The sequence below is a fragment of the Armigeres subalbatus genome, chromosome 1, assembly GCF_024139115.2.
Source record: "Armigeres subalbatus isolate Guangzhou_Male chromosome 1, GZ_Asu_2, whole genome shotgun sequence".
NCBI classification, from domain to species: domain Eukaryota; kingdom Metazoa; phylum Arthropoda; class Insecta; order Diptera; family Culicidae; genus Armigeres; species Armigeres subalbatus.
In genome coordinates, this window is record NC_085139.1 from 124,063,399 (window position 1) to 124,082,299 (window position 18,901).

The 18,901-nt window shown below is 42.7% G+C and overlaps 1 long non-coding RNA gene across 1 annotated transcript; it reads left to right on the plus strand.

The window, feature by feature from the left end:
- The first annotated feature begins 9,507 nt into the window (after positions 1–9,507).
- LOC134206053 (uncharacterized) lies at positions 9,508–10,232 on the plus strand. Its single transcript, XR_009978240.1, has 3 exons — positions 9,508–9,745; positions 9,810–9,884; positions 9,941–10,232. It is a non-coding gene; the product is annotated as an uncharacterized LOC134206053 (long non-coding RNA).
- Positions 10,233–18,901: the final 8,669 nt, after the last annotated feature.

Here is an 18,901-nt window from a genome sequence, read left to right on the forward strand (position 1 = left end):
ATCCTTCCCCAGGATTCGGAGAATCCTTCCCAGGATTCGGAGAATCCTTCCCCAGGATTCGGAGAATCCTTCCCAGGATTCGGAGAATCCTTCCCCAGGATTCGGAGAATCCTTCCCAGGATTCGGAGAATCCTTCCCCAGGATTCAGAGAATCCTTCCCCAGGATTCGGAGAATCCTTCCCAGGATTCGGAGAATCCTTCCCAGGATTCGGAGAATCCTTCCCCAGGATTCGGAGAATCCTTCCCCAGGATTCGGAGAATCCTACCCCAGGATTCGGAGAATCCTACCCCAGGATTCGGAGAATCCTACCCCAGGATTCAGAGAATCCTTCCCCAGGATTCGGAGAATCCTTCCCCAGGATTCGGAGAATCCTTCCCCAGGATTCGGAGAATCCTTCCCCAGGATTCGGAGAATCCTTCCCCAGGATTCGGAGAATCCTTCCCCAGGATTCGGAGAATCCTTCCCCAGGATTCGGAGAATCCTTCCCCAGGATTCGGAGAATCCTTCCCCAGGATTCGGAGAATCCTTCCCCAGGATTCGGAGAATCCTTCCCAGGATTCGGAGAATCCTTCCCAGGATTCGGAGAATCCTTCCCCAGGATTCGGAGAATCCTTCCCAGGATTCGGAGAATCCTTCCCAGGATTCGGAGAATCCTTCCCAGGATTCGAGAATCCTTCCCCAGGATTCGGAGAATCCTTCCCAGGATTCGGAGAATCCTTCCCAGGATTCGGAGAATCCTTCCCAGGATTCGGAGAATCCTTCCCAGGATTCGGAGAATCCTTCCCCAGGATTCGGAGAATCCTTCCCAGGATTCGGAGAATCCTTCCCAGGATTCGGAGAATCCTTCCCCAGGATTCGGAGAATCCTTCCCAGGATTCGGAGAATCCTTCCCCAGGATTCGGAGAATCCTTCCCCAGGATTCGGAGAATCCTTCCCAGGATTCGGAGAATCCTTCCCCAGGATTCGGAGAATCCTTCCCCAGGATTCGGAGAATCCTTCCCAGGATTCGAGAATCCTTCCCCAGGATTCGGAGAATCCTTCCCAGGATTCGGAGAATCCTTCCCCAGGATTCGGAGAATCCTTCCCAGGATTCGGAGAATCCTTCCCCAGGATTCGGAGAATCCTTCCCAGGATTCGGAGAATCCTTCCCAGGATTCGGAGAATCCTTCCCAGGATTCGGAGAATCCTTCCCCAGGATTCGGAGAATCCTTTCCCAGGATTCGGAGAATCCTTTCCCAGGATTCGGAGAATCCTTCCCAGGATTCGGAGAATCCTTCCCCAGGATTCGGAGAATCCTTCCCAGGATTCGGAGAATCCTTCCCCAGGATTCGGAGAATCCTTCCCAGGATTCGGAGAATCCTTCCCCAGGATTCGGAGAATCCTTCCCCAGGATTCGGAGAATCCTTCCCAGGATTCGGAGAATCCTTCCCCAGGATTCGGAGAATCCTACCCCAGGATTCGGAGAATCCTACCCCAGGATTCGGAGAATCCTTCCCCAGGATTCGGAGAATCCTACCCCAGGATTCGGAGAATCCTACCCCAGGATTCGGAGAATCCTACCCCAGGATTCAGAGAATGCTTCCCCAGGATTCGGAAAATCCTTCCCCAGGATTCGGAAAATCCTTCCCCAGGATTCGGAGAATCCTTCCCCAGGATTCGGATAATCCTTCCCCAGGATTCGGATAATCCTTCCCCAGGATTCGGAGAATCCTTCCCCAGGATTCGGAGAATCCTTCCCCAGGATTCGGAGAATCCTTCCCCAGGATTCGGAGAATCCTTCCCCAGGATTCGGAGAATCCTTCCCCAGGATTCGGAGAATCCTTCCCCAGGATTCGGAGAATCCTTCCCCAGGATTCGGAGAATTCTTCCCCAGGATTCGGAGAATCCTTCCCCAGGATTCGGAGAATCCTTCCCAAGGATTCGGAGAATCCTTCCCCAGGATTCGGAGAATCCTTCCCCAGGATTCGGAGAATCCTTCCCCAGGATTCGGAGAATCCTTCCCCAGGATTCGGAGAATCCTTCCCCAGGATTCGGAGAATCCTTCCCCAGGATTCGGAGAACCCTTCCCCAGGATTAGGAGAATCCTTCGGCAGGATTCTGGAAAATTTGTCGCCGATATTAGAGAAAATTCTCCTATTCCAATAATTAAATAATCTGATTCGAAATTACGAATGTAGTTTTTAGTCAAAAGTCTCGAGAATCCATTTCCAGGGTTTGAGAAAATCCTTTTATCAAAATTCGGGAGAATCCTGCTCTTGGATTGGAGAGAATCTTGCTTCAGGATTAGGGAGAATTGATTTAAATAATTTGATACGTGATTACGAATGTAGTTACTAGTCAATGACAGATTTAATAGTATAAAGTATTTTACCATAACTTTTTCCAACGTACGTTACCTATAAACAGCTCATTATGGTTCTGGTCTGTACAGTAAATTCTATATATAAATATGGAAATCTTCAATAAGAGGATCCACTGTTTCCATCTCGAAACAAAAACAAAACCAGTGCGACCTTCAATGTTGCATCATTCTACTTTCGATACACCTTGACTAAATGTCAGCCTGCCTTTTTGTCTGTGCTCCTCGACCAACATTCTCGATCTGGAAACAAGTTCAGCTACCTATGCGCCGGCCTTCAATAACTATCCTCCAATCCCATCGGTTAACCGTATATCCATCCGAAACTAGTTCGATGGCAGCCGGTACAACGCGAACCATGTCCCGTTCAACTGCGTACATGCATAGAGCGACTCTTCGACATTTAAACGCAGTCAGCTGAGTAGCGCAGCTCTCCAGTGAATTAATTCCTTATTCACGACGATGACGACTAGCCTTACACTTGTTTGTCGCTTTTGGTCTGGAAAAGAGCATCCGAAATGTCAAAGAACCAAATTGCTTTCCACCGTGGTTGGTCCTCTTTGACTCAATTCTAGCCAACTAGGAGAGACCAGCCTCCATAAGCTGGCTGATATTTTGCAAACAACCTTCGGAGGCAGTGTCGATTTGCACCAAAAATACGACGACAACACGCGCAGTTTGACAGCAATCCTCAATTGCGATCATAAATTAAAATGGACTTTGGGGTGCAATGGAAAGAGTAGCGAAATCGTAATCAGTACAACAGCATGCGTATCATTGAACAGCCAGCGGGCGCACGAGATCGGAGCAAAAGGTTAAACGACTTGCACTGAACGGTGAAACGATTAGGCTTGGTGGAATCATAGGTAGATCAGTTTGGAGGTTTTTTTATGTAAGTGTTTATTAAACAACGACTACTTAATATAATTCGTTTTCGGTCAGTTTCTAACTAAAATGCATGTGGTTTCAACTGTCCCAAAAGGAATACTAGTTCCAAACGTGGATGACTAAGATGCTCAGGATAGCCCTGTCTTTTTTAGTTTTAAAGAGTGGCGTAAGTCATTTTGTCAGCAAGTGTTCAGTATTTCTACAAGTTAAGATCCTTAAAAATTGTTTTAGTAGGTGTATTTATTGACCAATGTAAATGTATAACAACAATAGCCAAACGGACAAAAGTTGGCTTTCGAATGGTCACCGAACAGGTTCCAGAAACCCGTAATTCCCGTAATAAAATTACTAATAATTACTCCTATGTATAAAGAATTATAAATTTTATTTGTTTGTATGTTAGGGGGGATAATAGAAATGTATTTTTTCTAATAAATCATTATATACCTATTAGCAAAGCTTAAAAACAATAGAGTAAAATGTGTTTAGCATTTGTTTTATAAACGTCGTAATTCGGTCATAGCTTTTGATCTCATATTACCTCCATGGTAGAAAAAGGCGTTGGTCCACAAACCTAGCTCTGCCTTCTCACTTCCAATCACCCTGCTAGTGAGCCCTCGCTTTGCAGCTTGAACAAACTGTCGAAATATCAGAAGTGTTGGATATGGATCTTCACCAATACTATTTCATTCGCTTTTCAACTCGAGGATCTCATCGAGCTGCTCTACGACTAATCGGATCCCGGATATTGACTACCACGACATTATTCCTCTTCGTATTAGGAGGAGACGTTGCTAGAACCCTCCCTGTGAAAGGATCTTCCGTTGCGGTCAAAGCACACCTACCGCTTACGCTTAAAGAGTTGAACATTTTTAGTTGATCCCCTTGTACCTGCTATCGCCTTCTACTAAAGCAGTCATCTTTTTAATATCATGGTTTTCTATGCATACGTTCATGCAGGGAGGCCATACATTCATTGACACTCGTGTGTTCAGATCCAAATTGGCGTTAGTCAGGTATTATTATCTGAGCTTACTTCAAGCATGGTTTTAAGGGACGGAAGGCAGCCTGACCATTAGTCCAAACCGTTTCGCCTTACTAAGGGAGTAGAATGGCTCAGCTGTTAGCCCTCGCTTTACACAATAAAATAAATTCAAAACAGTGTCGCTAACGCACATGTCAGAACCTTAATTAAGACTGGCATCAGTCTGATTGCGCTATTTGTGCCCTCTTATTTTGCAGCCTCGCCTCGTCAACTCATGTTGCCCGACCATCGTTCCCAATGTGTACCGCGTGGAGGCAAGCTACACTGCCACCATTCTCACTTAAGTGCAAATTTCTTTCCAAACCTCCGGCTCCAGAGTCGCCGGAAATAGAAGCATCGCCGGTACATCTTCTGATCCCATTGCAAAACCGAAGAACATCCCAAAATCACAGCGGCCAAGTTCCAAGAACAACGGTTCCACCGCTAAGAAACTGGGTCCTTCCAGGTCCGACCCAGGTAGCCAAGGCACCATTGTACCGAACACTATACCCTAACCAGAACCATTGGCCGAGGACGAAGAACGACAATATACAGTCCTAGATCGACCGAACGCCAAGACTCAACCGGATTGACCGGGCCGACTTCAGTATCCAGTGGACGAAGAAACTTAGAAGAGCCTGTCCAGATCCTTAGCCTCAATAGCCATCCAAATACTGCGGGATATTCCGTTCGATGTCCTCGATATTGATGAAGACCTGCCGGTTGGCGGTGTCCGTCTGCACGGAAGAAGGCTAGTCCTTTTCGGCCATATTTCATATTCAGCCAAACATCCTATTCGGTCAAATCACTTTCAGCCATATTGGTTTTTGCCTAGTGACATTCCCTTCCTCACGCGCAAGCGTTGACCACACTCTCAGACATGACGTCCTATAATGCTGCAAAGAGAAGCACCGGCAGTACAAAACCATCATCAGAGAGGCGAAGTCTAAGTAGTGGGAAGAATTCATTGACTACATCAACCCGTCTCAGACCTCCGCCGAACTGTGGAGGGATGTCTATGCAATAAGCGTCAAATCAATAGCTGTTTCCATCCTCGTTGATCCGGACAGCCGCACAATCTCCAACCCCAATCAAGTTGGCAATTATTTTATGGAATACTTTGCCTCACTGCCATTGCCACTCGTGGTCTACATCTAAGCACTACCCTTATACCCGCGGACCCAGCCCGACTGCCATTTTTTTTTTCAGGAGGTGAGTTGTCAATGACCTCTGGGAAAACCGCCCGTTCCATGAAGAGCGGAGAAAAAGTTTTGTGGTGCCAATCCCAAACAAAACAACATAGCGAGTCGGGATGCCACCAAGCTAAGGCCAATTTCGCTCACCTCCTGTGCCTCGAAGACCTTGCAGCTTATGGTCAACCGCCGACTCCGTGAGAAACTGCAAACCGATGGTAGGTTCGGCTTTAAACAACACGCTTTTCGCCCAGGGTATGCCACTGTCACATACTTCGATAACTCGGGAAGCGTGCTCCAAAGAGTCATACAACGATGGCAACGATTGACATTGCCAAATGATTTAGTAGGACCTGGACACCTCTGGTCCTCCGTAAACTACAGGAATGAGCATTTTTACCATATTTCCGGTCGGTGAATATGGCATGTAAAACCCGTATGAATCTCATGAGGACCCTCGCGAAGCAGCACCGTACCAACAGCAGACTGAGAATCGGGCAAGCCACCATCGACAGCCGATTATCTACGGTTTCAAGCCAACCTGCTCCGCCTACCGAGGCCTTATAAATGTCCTCTCACCTGTTTTCAACGGGATCCGAACTGCTTCCATCCACTCCCGCCGAATCAGCATCCGTTGATTCCCTTTAGACATCCAATCTGCCGAAAAGCTGCCTATTTTGCTGCCGCCACATCCGGCTATCACTGGATCCCTCTTCTCGATGAAACTGGCCGGATCCTAAGAAGCGTGGTTGGCACCGGCCTCCCCCAGTGGCGCGGGTCGACTGACACGGAGCCAAAATCTGGCTGATGCCTCCAGCCATGATAAACGAAGGTAAGTCGACACCGAGAAATTAAGAATGTTGGCCATCGAATTAACCAGCACACGCTTCCGGAGCCATGAAATTTGATACACTGACGGAATTCTCATATCCAGTGTAGAGGTTGGTTTCGGATTATCTGGCCAAAAGTTAGGCAGTTGTGACAGCCTAGCACCTTGGCTTGGATTCCCGGTCACTGTAGCATCAGGAGAAACACCAAAGCTGATGCTTTGCCAGTACACAGTCGATTTTAAATTGTAGGTATCTGTCATAGAAAAAAAAATATGATTATATGACGACCAGTTCCCATAATTTCCGGCGAATGTGAATAGCATTTTGGATCGTGAATTTTGCCTTTAGGAAAAGTATTTTTCCGGCGCAGCAAGTAGCCGCAAAGTAGGTTAAAAAGATGTCCTAATCGGGAAATTTAAGAAAGCTCTGAGAAGATTACGATTCAAGATTTGTTCTTTTGTTTTATCAGATTGGTATTGTGTAGCTCAACAGTGGAAATTCAAATTGAATAGTTTAGTAACATTAACCTTGGTGGTCGGAGATTTGAGTTTGTGGATGGGGTCAGACGGAACAAAAGAGGTTGTGTACTAGCTGCGCGGCCCTGAGACGGTGCGAAAATGAAATTGCTGTGTTTTTGTATTGCGGAAAAGAGAGTAGTTTTGAGTTTGTGGAAGACGGGGGAAGATGTAGGGTGGTGGTTGCAAAAAGAAAAGATTGAAGGAAAAATAAAGAAAAGAAAACTACGGCGATGCGATTGACAAATAAAATACGGGTGAATGGTATAGAGTAGAGTGGGGCAAGAGTGCGCGTGGGGTAAGAGTACGTTTTCGATTTTTTGAAGTAATAAAAAAAGATAAACTAGCAGCACTGCATCAGTTTGACAGGTATTCTGGCCAACTATTATCATGTGTAATTGTAAACGATTTGAATGAATAACAAGGTAGATATGGAGTTAGATAACTTTTTGGTCATTTTGCTAAAAATAATTGGATTTCCGCAACTAGTATTTCATTACCATATTCAATCAGGTGAACATTATACCATTTCGATAACCTATTGTATAGAGTACTTTATGGTACAGAACACCAATCCGGTTGGTTTTCCAAGAAGTCAAAACCATTACTTAAATAATTTTTGGGACTGTGGGGTAAAAGTACGCAGGAACCGGTGGGGCAAAAGTACGCATATGAATCTTCAAGTTATGATGTCAGACCCGTATCTCCGGCCGAAATAAGACTTCTTCCAAAGCGTAAAGATCCACAACTAAGAAAAAAGGGACAGAATTCGAAATTATTACATGTTTTTAGGATAAGTTGAAGTAATTCGGTGTTAGAAAGGACTTAGCGAACAAAGCACTGAAGCGAAATAATGAAATTGTATTAGGACTTGTTGTACACCTAAACATAGTACGAAAACACAATTTCGTCTAAATGATAGTTTCATTTAATCAAAAGAAACATTCAGAAATTACGCAACGTTTAGCTGGGAGGGGTTGCGAGATGTGTGACGATCTATATAATTTTAAGAGGATTCATACAAATAGTGTAAGATAGGGGGGAGGGGTAATGAAATAGCCAAATTTTACGTTACGTGATTGGTGGACTTTCTTTAAGGAAAATGCCTTTGTATACGCCACGTGAAACCTGATATGTATTTTTACCTCTGTAGTTTTTTGTATATATAAAAAACCCAGATTAATCCACCTAGCGTTGGTGGTGCCTTTCTCGCATTTAGTTGAGACACCAACCTTATATGGAGTATATATGGTCTGATGTACCATTTTCTTCATAACTTTCAAACGCAATGACCGATCGTTATAAAATTCAATAGTGATCAACAAGGCTTTGTCCCCTGTCGAATGAAACTTGTTGCGAGAAAATCGGTTAAGGATTACTATACGAAAAGTTGTCTAATGTTTTTCATAGCTGTTGTGCACACACATACGCACACACATACACACACACATACACACACACATACACACGGACAGACAGACATGTGCTCAGCTCGTCGAACTAAGTCGATTGGTATATAATACTATGGGTCTCAGAGGCTTCTATCAAAAGTTCGTTTTCGGAGTGAAATGATAGCCTTTCGGTACAACTTAGTTGTACGAGAAAGGCAAAACAATGGTTTTTAGTATGAAAGTGCACATTTTTAGGACCCCTTCCCTCTTTAAGAATTACGTAATCTTTAAACATTCCCTAATATATGCTCATCAAACATCAATTAAATGTTATTAACTCTTATTTGTGTTAATATATACTTAAAGTACATAATTGGATAAATGCGTACTCTTACCCCACCCGATGCGCACTTTTACCCCACCGGTGGGGTAAGAGTGCGTTTTTCACTTGTCTTGCAATAAGGGTTCTACTAAAACGAATCTCAATAATTTCAATATTTTTTCCACTGGGTAACTTAAAGGAAGAGTATCTGAATCATCGACACTGATTTGATATGCAGAAGCTTGCTTCATAAGGGCCACATGCTCGATTGAAAACTAAGTGCGTACTCTTGCCCCACTCTACTCCACCATTAACAAGTGTTCAAAAAAAAAACAAAACATATCCGGAAAATAAGAACATTTTAGTTGTAGAGTGTATTTGAAGAAGTGTAATTGTTATTAGAACGAACGTTATTAGTAATAATTAAATATGAAATTGTCGAAAGGGTATGTAATGGAGTTGCGAGACCCAGTAGAAAGCCCGAAGAAAAGAGGGCAATATCGTTTGAACCGGCAGTGTTTTTCAGAACGGAAAAAGCTGAAGTTTGCGGAAGGAGGTGAAAGCTGGATGGGGTGATAAGCTGGTGATAAGAAAAACGGGTGACGGTGTGACAAGTGTACAAATGGGAGCAATATATTAAGAAAATGAGTAGTTTTGAGTATGTCAAAGGATTTTGTGTAACGGCCATTCGGTCCGTTACAGTTTTGTAAATATTTTGTATAATTTAATAATTGAAATATAGAAAGTAGTTTAGTTAATAGTTGTTGTAAATAGTTTCACAAATTTATCAAATATTAGCAGTCCAATACACCGCGTTTCAAAAGCTCTTTTCACGTTGAATTACTCTCGCGCTCACAGAACGCTAAGAATGTTCTAGACCAACGTGCAGACCATGTGGCGAGCGCGTGTGACTACGTCACCGATTCGGGTGGCGACCATCCACCTGGGGAAAATCCCAACAAAGCCTCTTTGATAATTTTCGGGAAAGATCGGCAGGCAAAGTAGGCTGCGATCCGAATGGATTAATTGCTTCCTGCACTTCGATCGTTAGGAGGGGGAAATGCGATCTAGGGACTTCGTGAGGTCAAAACCGAAGGCTAAGAATTAGGACAATCTTACATTTAATCTGAGGATTCTTGACTGTGACTCGTTCACTTTGATCTGGATTGTGGAAGAGGCAGGAGTAGTCCATTTTAGTTCGCGTCGTGAGGTGATTTCGAAGGTAGATAATCAGTGACATGGAGGCCTTTTTGAAGTTACTAATTTAAGTTCAAACTCTCTCCTAGTTTCTAGCAAGGATAGTGTCTTTCCCATTAAACGTGCTATCAGTAGAAAGTGTGCGAGTGTGGAGCGAAATACAGGTAAATCACGTGCTTTTTGATATGTGGTAATAGCGTGGAAAACACGTTTTATACAGATTTGTGGCAAGTGTGCGAAAGCCCGTTACCTCACCAGTATCAGCCAGCGACAACTCCTGACCCCACTCTGCAGCGTCAAAGTTTCCCGGCGGTCCACTTTGCCGGAAGGGGCCGCGACCGTCAATTTCGCGCCCAGGCAGGGCGAAGGCAAAGAGTAAGCAAGTCAGCAGCAACAGCAACCGTTTTCCCGCTGTCGGTGACGACCGAGAGCGCAGCAGCAGCAAAGTCCACACATCGTTGGCGAGGCGCCGTCGGCGCATGAAGTAATTCCGTAGCGTAGTAGAAGGAAGAGCGCGCACCGCGACCGCGGTGTAAGAGACCGGCATCGTGTTAGATGAGCCGTAGGTAAGCGTCACCTTCTCCACCAACCCGTAAGCACATGGCAAGCGTCGCCATCTCCGTCCGTAGAGCACGTGCGTAGGCGTCGTCCGCTCATCAGGCCGCCTGCGGCACCGCACCGTTCTTCGACCGGTCAACAGCATCGTCCAGCAAGCGAGCGATAGCAGCGTCCCCGTCGTAGAGAACAACGCCGACAAAAGTGATGGTCCGTAAGTAAACGCATGCATGCAAATTGGAATCGCCCAAGCGCGCTTGGTGAAGAATATTTTTTGGATTTGCCTGCTCCCAATTTTGGTTGGTGATGCGTGGCCGTGAGAGGCTCTTTCTATGTTAGCCGATCACAGAAAGTGAATGCCCACACCGCACAAAAGCACGTGATAGGAGGTTATTAGATTGCGATAGAACAGAAGCGAACAGAAGTGAACAGAAGAAGTGAAGAGAGAGAGAGAGTTTTTGAATGGATAGTATGTAGGCCTACGATAGAATAAGGAGCAATGAATTAAACTGCGAATATGTATATTGTTTGATGAGTTTGAATAAATAGCAATAGGGTACCACCGACAATCCGACTTGTTTAGTTCGCAGGAACGAGAAGAGGTAATGTAGAGGAGGTTTTTATGTCACTCGGTATCGTTTTCCTGTAGGTTTTTTTTTTGGAGATTATTTTACTGGGGAGGTTGGCCCTGAATCCAACCAACGGACACTCTCCATTCTTTCTAGATCAGATCGGGGTGAGCTGTTATAGCCAACCGGTGATGATAACGACTGTAAGCGGATATTCTGCTTTCGACTAGGTTGTCTTTCTTTCGATTAACGATCGATCTGTGTTTTGAAGGGGGAGTAATTTTTATTTGGAATACCTGTAGCCTGCCGATCTTCGCGCTTTCCTTCCATTATTGGAAAACAATAACCCTTTCCCCTGAAAGGTCTTAGGCCGGGCAACCCTAAAACAGGTGGATGGTCTCCATTAGGAGTGGCGCTTAAACCATCCGCTAATCCTTTCGGAAGGCGCGGACGGATCGTACGGTTATATTTGAAGAAAGTTATTGTCCATCATAAATTTTTTTTTTTTTACTGTTTCGATAGTTTGAACTCTATTACTCTTGTTGCTGGTGTTACTTCCTTCTCTTTTCGTTTTATCCTTCTCTTCTCGTTCCAGAACGCGAGTAATGGCGGTTGAACCTAGCCATACAAGTACACTGATTGACTTAAGTAATAAGTACTTAAGTAGGGGGGTGATCCCTCAGTGCCGGACACATAAGCCATTTAACGAAAAGCTCTCTAAGCATCCGGATTATGTTTACACATATATGTGGTATAAGGTACACCGGGGCAAGTTGAAACGGTTTTTTTTAAAGTTGAACTTTGAAATGCTGTAAAAAAATCATCCTTTGATACATTTTTAATCCGTTTGCGGTGTTTGATAGGGGCCCTCCTTAGCCGTGCGGTAAGATGCGCGGCTACAAAGCAAGACCATGCTGAGGGTGGCTGGGTTCGATTCCCGGTGCCGGTCTAGACAATTTTCGGATTGGAAATTGTCTCGACTTCCCTGGGCATAAAAGTATCATCGTGTTAGCCTCATGATATACGAATGCAGAAATGGTAACTTGGCTTAGAAACCTCGCAGTTAATAACTGTGGAAGTGCTCAATGAACACTAAGCTGCGAGGCGGCAATGTCCCAGTGGGGGATGTAATGCCAACGAAGACGAAGTGTTTGATAGTTCGGACCAAAGATTATGCATAAAAAATAAGAAACCTTACCAAACTTTTTTATAAATATTTTGCATATTGAAATTATTTTTTTATATGCATTGTTTCAACTTGCCCCACATATCGGAGCAAGTTGAAACACTGCGCTATATATAGACATAACTTAATTTTGCCGTATTCAAAACAAAAAATATGTACTCAGTGAGACTCAAGATCCACGAGGTTGGCAATGAGACTGTACTGCCAGGATTCGCAAAAGAGTCCCATGTAAATTGTTGACGTTTTTTATTTTCTTTCAGAAATTAGCTAAAAAGTATCTCCTGTTTAAGAAAAAATGATAAAATAGTAGGTTTTGTTCCAGAAATTTGAAAATCAAATCCCATTTGTGCTGTCTCATCTTGATGTTTACACAGATAGAAAAATTAATTGAAATTAACGCTAAAAATCATGCACATAAATGGAACGCCATTATCAGCGGAATTCCATATGAGATGTAGCCTAAATGTATACCATATTTGACGTGGATTGTCAATATTACATACAAGTTGCAAGCAAACTTGTTAGAAAGAGAACAATTTAAGCGTAGAAAAGCCTATATTTCCGCATGTCAAGTTTTACGCGCTGTTCTGTATTCATTATTTTTTCTGTTCACTCCAAGGTGTACTCTCATAAAAGTCTCATTCCAGATTTTGATACTCTTTTACACAAAAATAAACTTAAATATGGGACTCTTATGCGAATAAGGGCAGTATACAACAAAGTCACAAACATAGTTTTTAGGGACAAAATTCTAGAGATCGCACTACGCTGAAAATTTATCAGATTGATTACGTCCTACTAGTGACCACTCGGATTACTTTTCAGGATGGTCATTAGTTGGTTCAATTATGCGCTTCATTAATTCGGTTCTGGCTTCTTCAATAATTAATCAGCTTATCTGTCATAAAATCCTCGATTGGAGAAAGAGCGGCCTGGGGAAGTGGAAGGTGGAGTTGACAAATTTTTACAAGCTCTAAGTTTTATTTTTTTAGAGCCTGTGCTCACTACGAGGAAAGATAGATTAAAAATTTAAAACTAGACCATGCAGTTTAAACATGACCCCTTTTCATTCTATTCTTTAGTAGAGATTGTAGGAGGGATGCATTCATGACGGGATGGGCGAAAATTTATTAAATTTATTTTCAGAAGTTTGGACCTTTTCATAAATGTATGTTCTCCAAATGTGTTTACGGACCATGTTAAATTCTGGAAAAAAATATTACTTTAAATTGCGAGTGTGACGTTTTGAATCGTTGTTTCAACTTCCCCCACACCACCCACTTCTATTTGCCCCGATGGGTTAGAAATGCGGATCAATTTCAAACGACCATATATCAAAAATTAAAATAGGTCTTCCATCAATTTTTCATAATCATTATGCTTATTCAACATTGGATGATTGCCTAATATGCTAATTTGATGGAAAAACTATTCCAAACATCATTTTGAGACCTGTTTCATTGGCACGTCAAATAGTTGGTTTAGATTTTGTAAAGGGTGGAAAATAAACAATGGCAGGAATTGTTTCTAGTAGCTGTAATCTTCCGGGAATGGCAGTCAGGAGGTGCGCTTAGGAGAGTAGTTTGTTGAAAAAAATAATCAGGACATTCGGTAATTTCAGATCTAAATTAGAGCTTCTGTTTCATCTTACCCCGCATTTCAACTTGCCCCGGTGTACCTTACACGAAATATCACAATCGATGATTCATACAAACTATATTTGATTATTTGAACACGTTTTTGGAATATGTATTTTTTAAATGGCCCACCGCTAACCCCCACACTAAAAAGCTCATTTTTTTTTCGAGCTCTCTGGCAGTGGACTCTTCAGAACATACACAAATCATACTCACAAATAGACATATTAACATTTTGGCGTGTGTAAGGAAGTGGTGAACATGAACAAACAATAATCCAACAATTAGGGTTACCCAGTGGAACTATTTATGTTCCTTTGAAGAGATCCCAGGTCGAAGTGACCTAAATAGTTGATAATAAGATAACATTTTTTTAAACATCATTACTTTCAAAAATAATAATTAACATAAAACATAAGCAATTATTAAGATATTAACACAATGAAAAGAAGAAAGAAAGACAGAAATAAAAACACTGGCAGCGGATACGAAATGAAATTAGAAACGAACTAATTTTGGATTTGTGATATTCTTTTAGTTGAATTTTGAATAAAGCCTTATTGTTTATTGATTTCAATCGCTCTGGAATTTGTTACCAACAATTAGTAACAAGAATGAGGTCCAGCACTGGGAGTTCAGGGTAGTCAGTCAGGCTAGAAGGAAAACATGTAATATTAAAAAAAACCCAGCTTTTTTGGAAAAAATGTTAATAACTAAAAGTGTAATGATGGCTTAGATTTTATAGGGAGGGAGGAAAAAACTGAAGGAAAAACCTGAGAAAAAACTGAAGAACGAGAGGGGAGGATAGGGAGGAAGGAAAAAAACCGGGAGAAGTCGAGAACCTCCGTAGGAGACAGATGTGCAATTTCGGAACAGCTCTGAGTCGAAAAATTATTCCGATTATTCCTGATCCGGTGCCGCGTAAGAATCTTGTACGTCCCGGAGGGGAGCCTCCACCTCCCTTCTCTCTGCATGCGAATCCATCGATGGACCTCACCAGATCCTGCTCGGCCACAACGAAGCTCAACAAATCAAAAAATGTAAATATTTGAATAAATAGATATGCAAGCTTATTCTGTTGTGTCCGTGCCATTATTTTGTTTGGAAGAGAGTCCTGAATGTCCTGGTGTGGTCCGCTACCGATAGTTACAGGTTGTTTGGTTTTCCGTGTGTCCTATCGAAGCAAGTGAGCCAGCCGACCCTGAGGTTAGATTCGCCACGAGCTAGCCAAGAGTAAAATTTCAAATTACATTGTACACCGAAGGTCCATAAAAAGATATTCTCATTTGTGCAAGGTTACTTGAAGCACTAGATCTTAGTAAGTTGTTAGCATGTCTAGCATTGTATTCATGAGCTCTTATTGGCAGAACCAAAGTTTGATGTCTATAGCAAGTTTTTATTGTATCGAAAATAAACAGGCAAGTTTGCAAGTCCCATAATGCCCGTATTGATGTATTTTGGTAAAAATTTTCACGGTTCAGAAAAGTGTCCCCGAGTACCGGACATTGTTGCATCATGTGCAAATATGACCAAGTTCCTATTATTTACATGAGTAAAGACATAATTTAGAATAGGAATATTTTTCACTTGCTTCAAGTTGTAGATATTAACACGTGTTAGTAGAGCTTATTTGACTCTCCAGCTCAATTTTTTACATCTGGCACAAAATTCCATCCATTTTCAATGACATCTTCAAATTTTGTTTCTGCTTATTTCTGTGGCTTTCTGATACCTCAGAAAGAAAAAAACAAATTAATTGAAGTACAAAACAAAACAGGTGCTAAATGGCTATTTGATCACATAGAAAAACTCACTGTCCGGACTCGTGGGACAGCTACCGGATACAAAAATTTGGTTTTTCACCATAGATACATTATATATCTAATAAATCATGATTGCTATTTGAAATATGAATAATATTGACCATATTGGCACAATCGACATGCATTCGATTGATTGTTGATTCAAAATGTTGTACTACATAAGATGATGGAGGGATCTTGGATTTGGAACAGTAGCAACTCACTATTTTTGCGAAAAATCAAGGGTTCCACCAGCCCCTGAAGCGATCCTTCTTCTCTGAAAGAGCAGGTAATCATATTAAGGCTTCAGACCGGTCACACAAGGGTCTTCCACAACAAGTCCCTTGTTGGAGACCCTTTCCGGTCCTACTGTGATCTTTGCGGAGTAGTGAACAGCGTAGAACACTTTATTTGCCGATGCCCTAAATACGGATATCCCCGATATCTCTACGAGATTCCAGACAGTATAGGGGACCTCAATTGTAATGTAAGCCAAAATGCTTGTCTTTTTTTAATATTTATTAAAGAAATTTTCAGCCCACGGCAGGCTCATTTCTTAGCTGCTTGTCTCAAATTTGACCAAAATGTCACCCCCTCTGCTTCTAAGCCCTCAATTGTACTTTTATATAAAGTACCCTATAACTTTTTCTTATAGGTCAGTTCTCTGAATCTGATATTGGAGGCGTGGGAGCCGAATTAGTGTCAGATGACATAACCAGAGTAGCACCCTTGTCACATATTAGTCACTGTGACTCGTATGCGACCAAATCCAGTCACACTGTAGTTGCTGCAACCAAATCGATCTGAACTGTACTACTAGGGTAATCCTTCCGTTACCAAATCCCTTTTCAAAAACGAAAATAAAAATCTTTTTGGCTGTAACTTTTTGTCTTCTAACATTTTTTTCGCAACTTTCACCAAAAGAAGCAAAATTTTATTTAAGCTTTTGCAGTATTATTGATTTCCAGGATTGGAACCGATAAACCGATTTACCAAGTACCGATTCGATGGTCAATTTTGGGAAATAAGCAAACACATCAAGCGACATATCAAACTTCATGATTGCAGAAGTTAAGGCATTCTATGGTGGTTTAATCCCCGGAAATAGGCAATTACCTTTGATTGAACTGAACTTGAGTTGCGTGCTCTTGCCTACGCAATGCGGTCGGGTCTGAGCTTGACGACCGACTGGCAAATAGCTTACACAACCTCACTTGATCAGTACCGTTGCTGATGAAGAATGTGTATAGCCGCCAGACATTCTAAATACTCACGCTCCTCTAATGTGGACGTGTACAATACACATGTGGAAGTATTGGCTTGAGAAATGGATTGCGAGTGATTTGACTATGCGTCCAATTTGGGAATCTCGAGCTCGTTCAGTAGCCGCTAGGTTGCGAAGGCCGACGGAGGTCCTTCGTAGCTTAGTTGGTTAAAGCACCAGTCTAGCGTACTGTAGGGTCATGGGTTCGAGTCCCATCGAAGGGAAAGTGGTTACCTCCAATACATTTTCCAAATCAATATCTTCCACATAACGTACATATTCACATATGAGTTTTCATAACATTGTAAATTAACGTCCAAGTCGGGTGGTTTAATCCCCGGAAATAGGCAATTACCTTTGATTGAACTGATTCTATGGTATGTTTGTGCTTTCTGGACTTAATTCGAACATATTGGAACCTATAGTCGTGTTGAGCGGATAATGTTTCAAGGATCAATTGAGGAAAATACTCAAATTCCATCATGAGCTATATCATGATTCATGGTTTCAAAAGCAGTGACATTTTTATGATAACTTTGTACTTCCTGAACCATATTTGAACTGATTGGAACTGATTGAACCGATTGGAATTGGTTGACGGGTGAACCTGGGTACTTGTCCAGGGGGCAATTTTCTAATATGGGCACAAACGGCATCCCCCTAGTAGTACAGTTCAGATCGATTTTGTTGTAGCATATGAGTCCCAGTGACAAGTACCAAGTGTGCTACTCGGACCAGTTGGCCTTGCAAGCAATATCGTCGCACTGCCAATCCGAAGATGGCTAATTTGATTCCCGGTCCAGTCCAGGATGTTACTGGATATTACTGTAACGGCTATGCTCCTCCAAGGAAGATAATAAAACAGTTTAGCAGAGCCTTAGCTACTATTGCGGCAAAACTAACTGGTTTGAAATTATTTTATTTGTCGGTTAACCTAAACTTTTACAACTTTTTATATGCCACCTGAATTTCCTTCGATTTTTTGTAATTTGTTTTTTGGGTGTACCACAATTTTCGGCACTGAAAAATTTTTCGTGCGTGAACCATAAAATAGTAATCCAAGCTCGTTTCGTTTAAATTGAGTGAAATATATTTTCGACAGAAATGTTGCAACTCATCCGTAACAATTCCCAATAACGAACGAAAAAACTCACACCGTAAACGAACACAGCACAGAAGAAAAAAAAACTGCGTTAAAAAATTTAATTTCGCTCAACAACAATCCAAATGAATTGCACTTGTCTTCCGCTCACCATCCAGAGCGGTTCTTTAGTACCGAAACCTGGTTCGCTAGTATGTAGGTAGGTATGTAGGTGAGCAGCATTAGTAAAAACCAACAAACCACGAGGCCAAGTAGGGAGGGATGGACCTCTAACCCCAAGAACTTCTCAGCCCTCTTGCTCCAACCGGTTTAGCACATAATCACCACATAGTCAGGCTTGCCAACGGGAGAAAGTGAGATGAAAAATACCGACTACGACAACCGAAGGTGGACGCCACCTAGCTACAGCGAAACACATCGAAATAAAATGTTCACGCGAACGGCGGCTATGCTGCCGCTATGGGTGAGTCCTATCATGGCAAGAGAGAGCGAATATGTTAGAAAGAACGACAACGACGACGGCTATGGCGAGACGCCGCGCCGGCCGGCCGGCAGCAGCGTTTTCATTTTCATCCAATCGAAGGACACTTTCCCCTTCGAATACGACCGACGACGCGCGACCTCGACGGAAGCCAGTGCGGAAAGCGGGCTGGGAAAAGTTCGCTGGGTGGCGATGCGATAATGGGTGGACGGTGGTGGCGCCGGGTGCGAGAGTAGCATTAGAACGCATAAAAGTGAGAGATGCCGGGCGAGAACTCGCGCTCTCTCACTTGTGGCGAGTTATGCGAAGCAACTCAATGGCGGTCTCTTGTTCTCTCACGGATAGTGCATCCGAGGTGGGAGCTGTGCGCGTGGGTAGAGTGAATTTATGTCGTAGTGAGACGGGTGAGAAACGAGAAATGGTTATGCTGTAGATGGATTCTGTAAACGAAAATCGGAACGCTCTCTTCGATTTTTACTGCAAAGGGAAAATCAGTGGGGAAGAGAATTGGGTTTTTATGCAGTTGTAAAGGATTATGTCATTCGTATATTCAATGTAGACGTAAAGTTTGAATGAAATGTGGAT